Consider the following 15775-nt stretch of genomic DNA (forward strand, 5'->3'; position numbering starts at 1 on the left):
TAAAAGTTGACAGTTTATTATAAAACAGAATTGTTACTTATTGTCAAGAGGTGCAAAGAAAAATTAAAATAGAGAAACATAGAATAAAAATTCAGAGAGTATCTTTATTCTGATGTTGCCGTGATTTCATCAAATTGTTCGTCCCTGATCGAAAAACTACCACGACTATGTTGTAAACCTGGAAACAAATTTTGTTGGAAAAGGCATATAGAAAGTTCAGTAGGTCCAAGACATTTTTTTCCTCTGTTTTGTGATGAATCTACTATGACGGAAAGCTATGTGAAACTGATGTCGGCAAAGCTCACTGACACGCTCCCAAACCCTACTTCCAGAAGCACATTTGTCTCAGATCAAGTTCCTGAAATTCAACTTCTATGAGCGAACAGTATGAGCCACTTATGGGCTACAAAGATCTGCCTTTCTACTAATGTTAGGTGATGTTAATCAATTTTTTAATTTTTTGGTTTGTGCCACTTGGCAGGCAAACCGCCTAAATAGCGTTGTTCATGTGGTACTGTTCCATTTTCACCACTGAGTAATTGTAATAGGAATTGATACGAGCACTTTCAAGGTATAGTCGTAAATTAAAATTACTAATTGATGCTCTTACAGGGAATGACTAAGCACAGGTTTTGGTAAAATATCACCGCTTGTCCATTTATGTACAACTGCCAAAGTTTGCTGAAATTCGCCAACAAGTGCAAAAGACTGGGAGAAGTTGTTTCCCTTTCCTGCAATCTTAAGAAGCGACGTGGGGAACAACTTGTCTGTTTTAATGCTCCGCTATCCTAGTTAAAACAGACTGCAATGAAGAACACAAAACCGCACATTTTCACATGACATTGTACTATTATATATACAAGGCGATTCAGCTGCCGCACACACCCATGCCCGAGGGAGGGCTCGAACCACCTGCGGGAGGCGCCGCTCAATCCGTGACATGGCGACTCTAACCACGCGGCCATTCCGAGTAGTCCCGTAGATTTTAAGCAACCTGAAACACCTTCAGATACCACACACAAGAGTTTCATATTCTCTCCCTCACCACACGCAAACTGTTAGCCCTAGAGAGAAAAGAAAATGAACAACATCTTTATTTAGGATATTTAATGTAGTTAAATTTTGTACAGGGATATGTTTAGGCTAGAGACTATAGTTTTCGAATTATTTGAGAGAAACCTACAAAAGTGACCTTCAGACACGTTTTTCTTGCATAAATCGCAAAACGTGACCTCCAGTGAAAACATATCCCAGCACAAAATTTAATTACTTTAAATTTTCTGCAAAAACGAATGGAAGATTCATTTTGCTTAGTAGTATTCTAATCACAGGCCACATAAGCAACAAATACAGCTTTGTTAATATACATGTTTTTTGTTAACATCTACTGCGAAGAAGATAATAACACACAAAATTCTCGTGTTTACTATTTTTACTAAAAATTATATATATATATATATATATATATGTGTGTGTGTGTGTGTGTGTGTATGTGTGGAGTAACAGTTATATATGTGAGAGTTTGTCTAATACCGGTAGTCTGAATGTTCTCCTACTTTAGTTAAAGCCGACTATGACAAAGAAATCGAAAAACTGAAGTAAAACGGTCAAGAACTTATCGAGATTCTTGGTATATACCGAAAGAGAATACACTCGCGGATTTGTGCTACAAGACTATGAGAAAGAAATGGAAACATCTGAAGTAAAACGGTCAAGAACTTATCGAGATTTTTGCTATATACCGAAAGAGAATACACTCGCGGATTTGTGCTGCATAGTCCAAGCATGGCTCTCCCTGTAATTGCCCACGCTGCTCGTGCGAGAACGACGCGGCAGGATAATGGCTGTGTCTGCTAGTCATTTGACACATCCGTCTCTATTAAAAAAACTGTGTAGCGGCCCCACACAGCCACAGGGTTAATTACCGCAGGGGCTGACGTGACCCCACTTTTCTTCATGCATTATGATCACTGCCATCTGTGCAGATGTCTTGTTCTTTTTATGCTCGTCTCTTTCCAGCTGCGCGTTGCCGGATTCAACCTCGTGACCTACAGCAACGGTTCTGCATCAACGTGTGACCCATTTTTCGCTGTTTCTTTTTTAAAAAGAAATTCTCAATAATAGCTTGATAATCGGATGATGGTTCACATCGGCCGAATTGAGATTCCGTAGTTTCCTCGGTATGTGGCAACAAATAATGATCATATTGCTATACTACCAGTTTTTCGACAGTAAGTGTATGCACACAAAACCTTCGAAACCTATAGATGAGATTTTTATTTCGTGTGCAGTGAAATGATCAGATCATAAGTGAATGGGGCGCTGCCAAATGTTCAACTTGTTGTGATATTCTGGACATAATCTACGAATAAATTCTTAGATTTATAGTTTAGCTGTAGACAGAAAGTCGGGCCTGGCTGTAAACACAACAAACAAAATAAGTGTTCTGTTGGTAAACCACCTGTGTCGAAGCCGAAAGGTCAGGTGATCGAATCCTGGTTAGTCAACGGATTTTTCCAGTCTGCCTTTGATCTAGATTTCACCTCTCAACGATGTGAGTTTCTTCTGACCGAAAGATTTTGCTACGTGACAATTTTTCCAGAACTACTCTGTAACCTAATTAACCCGTATTAAACTATAAAATTACTAACGATCCATGAAAAGGCGAATGTGAATGAAACTAACACCAAAGACTGCAAATTCAAAAAGTACTTCTTTGTTTCATTTCGATTCGGTGAAAGTCGGTAGTGTTTCTCTGGATGTGGGGCCCAATGCAGACGGTGAGAAAGTGAGGGGCACAGCTGTCCAATGGCTGGTGTGTCCGTCCCATATGCAGATAAAAGCCAGGCCTTAAACTGACATTGTGAGAAGTCAAGGAAAGCAATATTTTGAAAATAGACAAATCTGCAAGGGAGAGGAAAACACGATGCACTCCGGTCAAACAGTGTCAGCTGGACTCGAGGGAGGTCAGAAGGAGTTGTTTAATTTCGTAAGGCATGCCAGCGTTGGTTCATCAAAATTATTTTCTAGGAGACGAGGAAGACTCGCGATTGCAAATGTGCAGAATTTGTTATTGGTTAAAGCATGAAACCACTCTCATGGTGGACAGGTGTTCTACTTTCCGTCGAACTCTGAAACAGAGTCGTACACTCCTGTTTCGTCGCAGCAGAATTTTGAGGAGAAGGGAAATTGTTGCTGTTGCTATTAACTTTTAATTGACCTGAAATTGAATGTTCTATAGCGATTGGCTAAGGAGATATAGCAACTTTTTTGGTAGGGTGGCAGATGAATACTTAATCTCTGATTGCCATAGGGGCAACAGTTCATCATCTTGGGCTGTCAGAGGGAGATGTGCTTTCACCTTTTGGCTGCAGAGAGGAAGGATGACGTCCTAGATTTGATCATGGATGCAGGCCTGAACATAAAATTTTCTTCTATCACTGCAGACGTTCTCCGCAGCTTAGTCTTAGAGCGATGGTAAGAATAAGCCGCATTTGTGCGAGTAGTGACAAGGATAACGCGAAGTTGTTTGTTGCAGGTCAGAGCCATGGTTTTCTAAATGAATTCACGTCGTCTGCTAGTTAAAAATGGCTCAAATGGCTCTGAGCACTACGGGACTCAACATCTTAGGTCATAAGTCCCCTAGAACTTAGAACTACTTAAACCTAACTAACCTAAGGACATCACACACATCCATGCCCGAGGCAGGATTCGAACCTGCGACCGTAGCGGTCGGGCGGTTCCAGACTGCAGCTCCTAGAACCGCTCGGCCACCAGCGGCCGGCTGCTAGTTAAACTCAGCATGCACTTCAGCAAGGGTATTGGTACTTAATGTACTTTTCTGGTTTCTCTTGTTAATCTTCTAACTATGCAATCAGTTCACATAAGAGACGGTATCATTTACTAGGCGGTATCATTTACTTTTTAATTCCACCCTCCTGTGCCAACGTATTTCCCTAATAATTGATTTGAACCTCTGCACACTCTATTGTTAATAGTTTTGTATGTGGGAGTCCAATTAATAGATTTGAGTAATAAATAAGAATTGATAGTGATCTTTGGTTTCGTTTCCCGACGAAACCCCTTTCCCATTATATCTACGTGAGTTATGGTACCCATATTTTATGTTTATTTGGGACATCCCTGTTTGGATTCAGATGATTTTTAATTTCTGTTTTGTGATTTTTTCTTAATCTTTCTCATGATTTTACGGAAATCGGGCTGCTCACTGTATAGTTCACCGAGTTCACACCTTCTTAGAGTCTCAGAGGTATGCTGAAAGCTAAAGCATGGTCGTCCAACTTGCACCAGACCTTTGAGTCACAAAAAATTATCATCATTAATTACTGTTTGCTGGACGATGTGGCCGAGCGGTTCTAGGCGCTTCAGTCTAGAACCGCGCGACCGCTACGGTCGCAGGTTCGAGTCCTGCCTCGGACATGGATGTGTGTTATGTCCTTAGGTTTGTTAGGTTTAAGTAGTTCTAAGTTCTAGGGGACTGATGACCTCAGATGTTAAGTCCTATAGTGCTCAAAGCCATTTGAATTATTGTTAAGTAGACACAGATGAGGACACTTTTCTGACAATGATAATATCGATACTCTTACAACACAGTTGTAGCCTAAACATCAGTTTTTCTAATGTAATTTGAAATGCTTGTTTCATTACGGTGCCCCAGTTTACTTACACATTCTCGTAGTAGTTTAACATCACCCAGTAAAATGATATCACAATACTTGTGGTTTCCTGTTTCTTTTCCCTTCTTTCTTTCTCATTTCTAAAAGTATCAGTCTCCAGCTAACTATATTTGTATTGGCTCATTTCAAGATCATACTGTCTTGTCTCAGAAGGCTCCATACAAGTGGGTAATGTAGTTAAAACATTTTCGGGTGCACTAACTGCAAGTCATATAAGTTACTCTCTGACAAAGCAGACATATTGAAAAACGTAGATATTGCATAAGTGCAACGATTATAACTTAAAAACAGTAGGTTTCCGACAGCGAGAATTTACATCTTTTGTTTGAATCTCACCATTTCTGTGGTCTGAGTTGAAATATCCTCTGTTAAAACCCTGCTATCAGCTCTTATGTGGTTCTTTCAGAGTTTAGATACACTCAAGGAAAATGCCGACAGTACGAATCGTTTCACTGTCATTTTGAATTGTTTCTTCAAAATTAGAGTTTCTACAATCCTGTCTAAAGCACACATTACAAAAACCTTCAAAATGCACATCAAGTGAAACAAATTGATATGAAAATAACATACTTTATCAATAAACCGCAGTAAGCAAGCGAGAAATTCGTTAGCAAATGAAAATAATGGCACAATATTTCACGCCCTTACTTCAGCTAATCATTCGTGAAATCTCTTATTAGGTGGTGACACATACGTTAATGTATTCTAGTACATTTTCACTTAACGTTTACAAACTCGGCGTGACTCTACCACTGGATACATAACTGCCAACACCAGAAACATGAAGTCTGTATCTAATACTATCAAGCATTAATATTAAAAATCAATTTACGATACCACGCCAAAACACAATGAAGAAATACAGAAACAGGGATTTGAGAGTGAGGGTTCAGCCGCTCTGTTGAGTCCCCTTGAATGCAAGCGTTGAAGTATGGAAATTATGTCGAGGTTGGTACGACTTCTTAGAATCTGACTTCTGAAGTATCTAGAGCCCATAAAAGTTGTATTCCATAGAAGATACACTTCCATACCGAAGTTACGTGGCCTTAACCGGTATACCAAGGCACATCTTTGACACTACTACCTGTTTGAGAACATCACTCGATATTAACAGTACAAAAATCATTGACTGTTGTGATTTAAATCTCTGTGAAAAAGGTTGGGAATGTTTCCAAATTTTTTTTTTGTAAAGATAAATAATCCTAAACAATACCGATCCTGTAATTTTACTCAGCTGTTCTTATAGATGTGAGTTCGTTTCGAGACCATGATCATTTTCATGCTATCTGCAAAAGCTATAAGATGTTGATACACAATTTTTGTACATTTTCATTATTTACAAATTACATTACAATTTTTACGATACAATTTTGAAGGAGTTACGTCATTAGCACATCGTTATCGCTAATGCCTTCGAAATTTATTATATGTTAATAAGTTTGTGGAGTTCTATTAATCTCATTTGCTGAGCACTATTTTTGAGATGTGTAAATGTTTTTAAATTGAGTGACTCTGTTGACCAACGACCTATATAAACAACATAGACTGGCTATGGCAGCGCCATCTTTGAAGCAACTTGAAAACTGAGCCGCCATGTCTTGTAGCGTCAAGGTGCAGCCCACAAGTCGTTTGCTAACACTCAATGTTGTTATTGTTTACTACGCATCGCGTAAAAAAAGCCAATCTGCACTGACAATCTGATTTCTCTACTGTAAAACATATAGTGATGAAGGCTAAAAGAAATGAAACACGCTTCTGACATAGATTAATTGAAAAGTTTATTACGAAATGTTGCAGTTCATTTCTCTGCAATTCCATATAGATTAGGTCAAAAAAAATTTAAGTAGTTCAGTAGGTCCAAAAACGACCAACTGGCAGCGCAGGATGGGGTAATTTAACAGACTTCCTCAAATAATTATAAACTTTGAAGGACTAAAAATTGAGTGTAAGGATATTCAGGAATTGAACATTTGTTTTGCATTGCAAAAAGTGCTTCAGAATATGACTATTTTTGTCACATCGTATCACTTCAGAAGAACAGTCTCTTATTTAGGCCTACAACCACTGTTTCATATGTTGTTTCTTCTTTCTTGAAACACTTTGCCTTGCATGTTCCGCTTGCTTCCTCAGATTCTCAGTCCTTTTCTGTAGTGCCTCATAATTCTGTTTCATTTTTTTGGGGCTAGGCAAACAATAAGAATGATCTGTATGATCATTCTGATTCACTCTTTCACCTACAAAAATGAAGTATTATCATTAAGCTTTATTTTTCTTTAAACATACATTGATTAATAGTAAAATTCACACATAACCCATATAGCAAATAGATAACAGGAAAACTATTTTACCTGGTTCATTTGATAAGGAAGCTGATTCTTCACTAACAGGCTGTTTCCTTCGTTGTCTCTATACTATAGTTGTTTCCTGCAGATGGTCAGCAAACGTAAATATTGTCGGTACTGCGTTTGCCAGAAGTCGCCTTTTCTCGTTTGTACTATACATGTACCTATCTTCAAAGTCAAACGAGCATATGTAACTATATTGAGTTGGCTGCCACTTATGTCGCTTCATATTGGCTACCCACCGACGTAACAGCTGGCTGCATCTCGTGGTCGTGCGGTAGCGTTCTCGCTTCCCGCGCCCGGGTTCGATTATCGGCGGGGTCAGGGATTTTCTCTGCCTCGTAATGGCTGGGTGTTGTGTGTTGTCCTTAGGTTAGTTAGGTTTAAGCAGTTCTAAGTTCTAGCAGACTGATGACCATTGATGTTAAGCCCCATAGTGCTCAGAGCCATTTGAACCATTTTTGAACTTAACACCTTTTTCTTTTTCAGAGGAAATGCAAAAATAAAGAGACGTGTATACAACAGCTTATTTACATTTTGTATACAGCTTAAACACGAAAATTATGCACAAGACATTAAGTACAACACGCATTTAGATACTCACCTGAAATAAGATATTCCAGTTGTTTTATCACTTCTATTAGCGCAATTATACGCTGCACATACACTGGGCATGATTCGCGATCGGGCAATAAGACTTTTAAAACAAATTACAACCGGAAAACAGTTATTTTCTAACGCCAGTACTATACACCAAATGTAAATATACTGACATGTAGACGTGTCAAAAAATGGCGGCCGGTGATGCTTTTTGCTGCCGCTGGGAGCGCTGTTACCTCACAGTTAGCCACTCTATGCAGTTTATATACCTCCTTGGTGTTGACAGCTTCGTAACAATGAATTGTGGTTATATCTCTGGTTTATTAATCTATGGATTAGTGTGGTATTGTCATCTTTGTATTGATTGCTGGTACTTCTGTACTATGGTTGCATTTCTGGTTTATTAATCTATGGATCTGTGTGAAACGATTATCTCTGTTTTGCTTATGGGTGATATTACCCTTGCCCAAATTATTCATCCATGAATTATTTAAATTATGTCGTACGTTATCAAAAAATGTATTTTTATCGTTTGCGGCACACCTGCATCAGAGACGTTAACTGTGAGCCACGCCTGGTACATAACGGCGGATACCGTGCTGTTGCTCGATGTTGCCTTGGTGGAGTGGACGCTGACGCCGGCGGACGCGCAGCACAGTCTGAAGATAGGCGGCAGCGCCTGGGCCGTCAGGAATAGCTGGCGCACTTTGAAGTGCAGGCGTGGTGAGGCCAGCCGAGATAGCGGTGGCCGGCGCTGCGTGGTCTCCAGATAAGGGCGCTGAAAGCGGTCGCGGGCGCTCAACTCAGTGCCGCGCCGAGCGCACGGCAGCTCCTACCTGAGGCGCTTACATCCACTAGCGATCTCTACAGTGTGTTTCATAGGTGTGAAATAGCCTTGTATAGCAAAACAGGGGGATAAACAGAATTTAAAGTCAATCCATTTAACTACAGACCTATATCATTGACGTCGGTTTGCAGTAGGGTTTTGGAGCATATACTGTATTCAAACATTATGAATCACCTCGAAGGGAACGATCTATTGACACGTAATCAGCATGGCTTCAGAAAACATCGCTCTTGTGCAACGCAGCTAGCTCTTTATTCGCACGAAGTAATGGCCGCTATCGACAGGGGATCTCAAGTTGATTCCGTATTTCTAGATTTCCGGAAAGCTTTTGACACCGTTCCTCACAAGCGACTTCTAATCAAGCTGCGGAGCTATGGGGTATCGTCTCAGTTGTGCGACTGGATTCGTGATTTCCTGTCAAGAAGGTCGCAGTTCGTAGTAATAGACGGCAAATCATCGAGTAAAACTGAAGTGATATCAGGTGTCCCCAGGGAAGCGTCCTGGGACCTCTACTGTTCCTGATCTATATAAATGACCTGGGTGACAATCTGAGCAGTTCTCTTAGACTGTTCGCAGATGATGCTGTAATTTACCGTCTAGTAAGGTCATCCGAAGACCAGTATCAGCTGCAAAGCGGTTTAGAAAAGATTGCTGTATGGTGTGTCAGGTGGCAGTTGACGCTAAATAACGAAAAGTGTGAGATGATCCACATGAGTTCCAAAAGAAATCCGTTGGAATTCGATTACTCGATAAATAGTACAATTCTCAAGGCTGTCAATTCAACTAAGTACCTGGGTGTTAAAATTATGAACAACTTCAGTTGGAAAGACCACATAGCCAATATTGTGGGGAAGGCGAGCCAAAGGTTGCGTTTCATTGGCAGGACACTTAGAAGATGCAACAAGTCCACTAAAGAGACAGTTTACACTACACTCGTTCGTCCTCTGTTAGAATATTGCTGCGCGGTGTGGGATCCTTACCAGGTGGGATTGACGGAGGACATCGAAAGGGTGCAAAAAAAGGGCAGCTCGTTTTGTATTATCGCGTTATAGGGGAGAGAGTGTGGCAGATATGATACACGAGTTGGGATGGAAGTCATTACAGCATAGACGTTTTTCGTCGCGGCGAGACCTTTTTACGAAATTTCAGTCACCAACTTTCTCCTCCGAATGCGAAAATATTTTATTGAGCCCAACCTACATAGGTAGGAATGATCATCAAAATAAAATAAGAGAAATCAGAGCTCGAACAGAAAGGTTTAGGTGTTCGTTTTTCCCGCTCGCTGTTCGGGAGTGGAATAGTAGAGAGATAGTATGATTGTGGTTCGATGAACCCTCTGCCAAGCATTTAAATGTGAATTGCAGAGTAGTCATGTAGATGTAGATGTAGATGTAGATGTAGATGAAACATGAAGAGGGTCTGCCTGCGTAGCTGAGTGGTCAAAAGCCAAGAAACATAAAGAGGGTCTGCTGTTCTGGAGTGGAATAGTAGAGAGATAGTATGATTGTGGTTCGATGAACCCTCTGCCAAGCACTTAAATGTGAATTGCAGAGCAGTCATGTAGATGTAGATGTAGATGTAGATGTAGATGAAACATGAAGAGGGTCTGCCTGCGTAGCTGAGTGGTCAAAAGCCAAGAAACATAAAGAGGGTCTGCCTGCAGAGCTGAGTGGTCAGCGCGGCTAACTGCCACGTGGAAAACCCTGATTCGATTCCCGCAACTGCCAGTGATTTTTCATTGGTGGGAGTTGTGGTAATCGGTCCACTCCGCACCGCATTGCCAACTGAGGAGCTTCTTGATCAAGTAGTAGCAATTCCACGTCACGAAAACTAGTAACGGCCGGGAGGGAAGTGTGCTGCACTTGGTGCAGGGAGTGGCAACTGACCCTTGACATAGACAAATGTAATGTATTGCAAATACATAGAATGAAGGATCCTTTATTGTATGATTATATGATAGCGGAACAAACACTGGGAGCAGTTACTTCTGTAAAATATCTGGGAGTATGCGTACGGAACGATCTGAAGTGGAATGATCATATAAAATTCATTGTTGGTAAGTCGGGTGCTAGGGTGAGATTCATTGGGAGAGTCATTACAAAATGTAGTCCATCAACAAAGGAGGTAGCTTACAAAAATCTCGTTCGACCTATACTTGAATATTGCTCATCAGTGTGGGATGCATACTAGATCGGGTTGACAGAGAAGATAGAGAATATCCAAAGAAGATCGGCTCCTTTCGTCACAGGGTTATTTGGTAAGCGTGATAGCGTTACGGAGATGTTTAGCAAACTCAAGTGGCAGAGTCTGCAAGAGAGGCGCTCTGCATCGCGGTGTATCTTGCTGCCCAGGTTTCGAGAGGGTGCGTTTGTGAATGAGGTATCTAATATATTGCTTCCCCCTACTTATACCTCCCGAGGATATCACCAATGTAAAATTAGAGAGATTCGAGCGAGCACGGCGGCTTTCCAGCAGTCGTTCTTCCCGCGAATCATACGCGACTGGAACAGGAAAGGGAGGTAATGACAGTGCCACGTAAGGTGCCCTCCGCCACACGCCGTTGGGTGGCTTGCGGAGTATAAATGTAGATGTAGATGAACCCAGACCTCTCTATATTGCATTCGATGACGCCAGTAGTGGAGGGTGACACGGTGGCCGGTCTGTACCGGTGGACTTGCCAGGGGCTGTGGACGAAGTTTACGTTTGATAAGGGACGGGAGAGAGGGAAAACTTGTTAGGCTATGTTGCCAACGGAAGCCCCAATCTTGGATACAACTCGTGATTTTCAAGTGGAAAACGGTTCATGTGACGTGCCAAAGTAAATAGATAATTGTACGGGTGAAACAATGATACCCTTTGTTCTCGACATCTGATTGCTGTTTCTTCCTTGCAGCTGACGTGAAAGCTGACGGCGTCAACGCAAGGTCAACGCGTCGAGAGCGTTGTGTTATCAGGAGAGAGGAGAACCCGTGTTATCGCAGTGGATTTTAGTCAGCACTACATGGACAGACTACGCATTATCCACAGTGTGCTGGCGAAACTTTTCGCAAAATTTCGTGAAACTGACTCTCTTGCAAGCAAAGCAAAACCTGGAAGATCGAAAAGGATTCCGAGGAAGCGACGTCAGCCATTGTTCTGACGTCGCTCACTAAGATTCCCGACCACAATACTGTTTGCATGTAGCAGTAAACTGTCTTCAGCTCAACATCAACAGCGAGAATTTGGACATTTACAAAAGGTACCGTTGCAATTGCTGCAATATCTCACTGAGGGCGATCAAACACTTGGGGTCATCCTGTGCTCTGGTTCACGAGCCTGAAACCGTTGTGTCTGTGATACTTAAGACCCATCCCAAGACACTATTGATCTTTGAAACGGCAGTTGTTCCATAATCTCGGATGTACTTCGGCCAACGTGCCTTTCACCAATTATCGACCTATCACTTTCAATAAACGCCTGCCTGTAAGAGACTATCAGGGAATAAGGAAACCAGATGTTCCTAAGATTCCATACTGCTATGGTAAAGCATACATTGCTGAAACTATTCGTTCTTTTGAGGATATGTGTGTGCGGAATTCCGCAGCCGCACAAGGTCACAACAGCCCGAAAACTCGGCGGTCGCGAAGCATTGCTTAGCCGAGGAACACACAAGGAAATATGATGAGTCGCAAGTGGTTGCTGCTGCTTCTCGTTACAGGAACTGAGTCGTGAAAGAATACATTGAAATTATGCTCGCTGTTAATCTCATAAACTGGGACAACTGCTATCCTTTGGGCAAGTCGTGGAACTCTGCGCTGATCTGCATTAGAATACGACGTTCTCTGTCAGCAGATTTTGGCAGTTGGGTACGGAAGCGTATACTGTGCCTCACCAATGTTTAGCATTCTGATCTGTCTTCGAACTAGTGGCTGATGAAAAGTCATACATAAAAACTCTTAACGTGTTGTTTTGTAGAGCCCCAGGCTGAATGCGCATCCTATTCTCACAAGAAGACACATTAACTAACGAAAGGATTGTGACATTCAAATGGCTTCGAAAGATTTTTGAATGAAATAAAGTTCCCGAACTTGGAAATAATTATATTCATCAATTTTTCACACTCTGAACTAGTAACACGTATTAGATATACCTTTAGCAGTACTACAAAAGCGCAATGGTTTTATTTGCAATTACTTTCCGCCAGCTCTGTCTATTTCCTTCTATTTACAAACACGGTTACACCAAAACAGTGCTCAGCTAAGAAGGACGGTGGTATAACAACTAAACCAAAGATCATTCCATGAAAAGGAAGATTTTATTACTTCTAAAATACTTACTGTTCCTTTGTTTGGTGGCAAATCAAATCAGCATGCCTCATCAGATCTTCGCTGTATAAGCGCCGTATTCATGTTATCTGCCCTTTTTTGTTTACCTTTTTTTAATAATACATCAGTGTAAACTGTAGGAATGTGACGTCCGTAAACACGGAACGACAAATCATAACTACCACTCCACATTCAGTTTCCGTATTTTTTTTTTTTTAGAAAAACCTTTTATAGATCTTCAGGGATACATTTTTCTTGTTGTTGAACGAACGGTTTTTGGTCATGATAAGTCGCTTGTTATAAAAATAGTTTCCTCACAAGAAAATGGTCATCGGTTGTCTCTGATGTGCATTACAGTAATCTGATACGATCTGTTTCTGTATCCACTGACTATCCACGAAAAGCAAGAAGCCAGCCTTAATGTATTTACTTTTTTAATATTCTGTTGATGGCTCTCACTTTTATATTTGATAATATTGCTTTCAAGTGCGTGATTATCTTTCCGAAGGTTTAAATTCCGCTTGTCACTGGTACAAGTCCCATGGTTTTTTCTTGTCGGAGCGTACGTCGTTGTATGAATATGTAGAAGTTCTCCTAATCCATCGATAACATCAGAATCGATACACCAGCTGCTTAAGCAGTAGTATCTTAAAAAAGCAAACTGTGCTTGGCATGCGGCGAATGACTGTGCCATCATCGTTGGATATGATTGTTTGCGGCAGGCTGGTGCTGCGTACAAATGTAGGGAGGATCTGTAATTACCAAGGGATGTCAAAGCTAGACAAGGTTTCATGGAGCGTCAGACAAATTCAGTAACTTGTGTCCGGTGAATGATTAGAGGTTGTTAGTAATCTGAAGTCTACCTACCTAATCACACCCTATCTCTCGCGTTACTATTAGCTCTGGATAGCTTACAGTCACTAAGTCTCTCACACGACAAAAAAATCGATTAATGTACCATCTGTAACCATTAACTTTATCACAGTCTTTTAAATAATTTCTACCGATAATCGCGATTTAAATGAACTGCAAAGACTTACTACTTAATTACTATTTTATTATTTAAGTCATAATTAATTTCAGGCAATTATACCGAACTTCATTTGGCAACATTCCTGTTTCTTACACGACGCATTTAATATAACAGTTAGATATTTCTTTTTACAGGATGAGGACTACTTTTGCAGTCACCATCACTTTGGAATATTTCGAACGATTTGAATCTGTTTTGATCTTCCAGAAGCAAATATTGGTTGTACATGTTTAAAGTTGCCGGAATTTACAGTATTTCATGCAGCGCAATATAGGCAACCCAATTTACAACATCTGCAACTGGGGCAGATGACATAACGTTGACTTATCTACCTTAGGATGCATGAAATACTGTAATTTCCGGGTCAGTTTTGTTATGTATGTTGTGTACAATTCGTCTGTCAGAGGACAGTGCGTAGGATTTATTGAAGTCAAGGAACTTGGGACAAATTTTACGCTATGGTATCTGTAAGTAAAGTAATGTACCTTTGGCATCTACAACTCTGATAAATTTTTGTCATAAATAATGAGACAAATGGTCCGTTCCTATCTTTCTCACCACAGAGAGTAGGAAATTTGGTAGAAATTGCAGACAGTTGTTTTCGAATCGTTTCACGTTTTATGGACTATAATATCCATGGAAAAGAGTGAGTAATGCTCAATGCAACGAAACCTGATTTACGTACACATCCTTTCAAGAGCTCCTTGTCGTTATGTGTGTTGTCCTTCCCCCTGTCATAGAGATTATCACAGTATGTGGCGCTACTGCGCTGTTATTGTATTTTAAATGCAGTGAAACAACATACCGTATATATATAAAATAAATGTGTGTAGTCTGTTCGCAACGTATGATCTCAAAAAGTAATGGCTCAATTTACGCGCTTTTTTGTAAAATGATTCGTATTTTGTAGAGAAAATCTGTAGCCATATAGCTTCTCCAACAGTGTACTGATTTCCGTTGAAACCGACTGCGAGAAACTCTTGAGATTTCTAGTACTGTATGGTGCGATTTCTGTAAGCATCCACATGTTGGTAGTCCTGTGTAACAGTTTGTTTAACAAAAGTGAATAACCTATGAAATAACTTTCATATCTAACCAAAATAATTAGTTTATCCGATTAGCTTGAAACTTTGTCCAGTTGTTGCACAAGGCAGATAGACCAAAAATATGTACATCCCAAAGTACTCGAATGAAATTTTTCACATATAACGTAATGACGAAGAAATCATTCTTCTTTTTGTTTCCGTAAGAGCGTGCAAATATGTAACAGGACATAGAGAGCAGTTTAAGGTAGGGTGCATATTTTAAACCTTTTCTGGCATTCCTGGTTATACTTGTGCCATTTGAGCTTATTCTCTTGAAATAGTGCAAATTTTAAACAATTCTTCTGTTTCCATCTACATCTACATGGATACACTGAACATTACACTTAACTGCTTGGCAGAGGGTTCGTGGAAAATTTCCGAAAGATTCTGCACTCTGAATCGGAGTGTGCGCTGATTTTAAATTTCCTAGTAGATAAAACTATGTGCTAGACTCTACCTCGAGCCCTGAAGCTTTGCCTTTAGCGGGCGTGTACTCCACCGACGTGAACAATGGAAGGCAGGGAAACACCGGTGGAAGTAAAGTTGTGAGTGAGGGTCATGAGTTGTGCCTGAGTAGTGGAGTTAGTAGAGCATTTGCGCTCGAAGTGCGAAGTTTCTGCATACGAGACCCGACCCTGGAAATAGTTTTTATCAGCCAGAAAGTTTCAGATCTTCTGTTGTTGCCGTACCATACTAACTGGTCTAAGTAGTTACATTCATAATGATCGTAGGTAATACATTCAAAGCTTTGCATTTTCGTCTCATAGATGAAAATGGCTAACTAGTTCGTAAGGCATCCATTTTTCCGATGAGCCGAAGGGTAAAACGATGTCTCTTTTGGCGGCCATTTTAACTGATCTGTGAACA

The sequence above is a fragment of the Schistocerca gregaria genome, chromosome 1, assembly GCF_023897955.1.
Source record: "Schistocerca gregaria isolate iqSchGreg1 chromosome 1, iqSchGreg1.2, whole genome shotgun sequence".
NCBI classification, from domain to species: Eukaryota; Metazoa; Arthropoda; class Insecta; order Orthoptera; family Acrididae; genus Schistocerca; species Schistocerca gregaria.